Genomic DNA, 509 nt, shown 5'->3' with positions numbered 1-509 from the left:
ACAGGCATAACAGAATCATCGTCATTTAGGAATAAAATTGTGTGTGTTTGAGTCCAGATCGAGATCTTTTAATGATTAAAAGTGCATACATATGAGCCTATAGCCTATGTATTTTTGTATGCTATATTTGTACAAGATCTCAAAAGTAACCCGGCCCCCCCGCTTCCGCGACCCATGCTCACAGGTATCTAAGAGGAGACCTCAGCTCCAGGCCAGCAGGGGGCGTCAGCCAGTGTTTGATTCAGCTGAGCACACCGCTTCAAATTTCATGCAAGGATGAATGAACAATAAGACCTTAAACATGCATATGGAAAACAGGGTCAATTTCCATTTCATGCGGACACTAAGGATATTAATGGGTGATGAGGCTGTATGTAAACTCGCGAGTCAAGGGCTCATGTTCATTTCTTCAGATGAGTCACATGGGTTTGAGCAGAGAAAAAGCATCAACAATAAGAGGAACGGAGCTCACCGCTGGTCCAGGGATTCCTGGAAGCCCCTGAAGTCCT

The 509-nt window shown here is 44.6% G+C and overlaps 1 protein-coding gene across 1 annotated transcript in view; it reads right to left on the bottom strand.

Moving 5' to 3' along the window:
- LOC107577524 (collagen alpha-3(V) chain-like) overlaps window positions 1-502 on the bottom strand; it is a gene marked incomplete at its 3' end in the record, with an annotated part of 4602 nt that extends 4100 nt beyond the window's left edge. The window contains exon 1 of the mRNA XM_016263595.1: window positions 473-502. The remainder of the gene's footprint in view (window positions 1-472) is intronic.
- Between the last annotated feature and the right edge of the window lie 7 nt (window positions 503-509).

This window comes from Sinocyclocheilus grahami, unplaced genomic scaffold, assembly GCF_001515645.1.
Source record: "Sinocyclocheilus grahami isolate Dianchi unplaced genomic scaffold, SAMN03320097.WGS_v1.1 scaffold6294.1, whole genome shotgun sequence".
NCBI lineage: Eukaryota > Metazoa > Chordata > Actinopteri > Cypriniformes > Cyprinidae > Sinocyclocheilus > Sinocyclocheilus grahami.
Note: the sequence above shows the minus strand (reverse complement) of the source record. Positions and strands in the feature narration are given on the sequence as shown.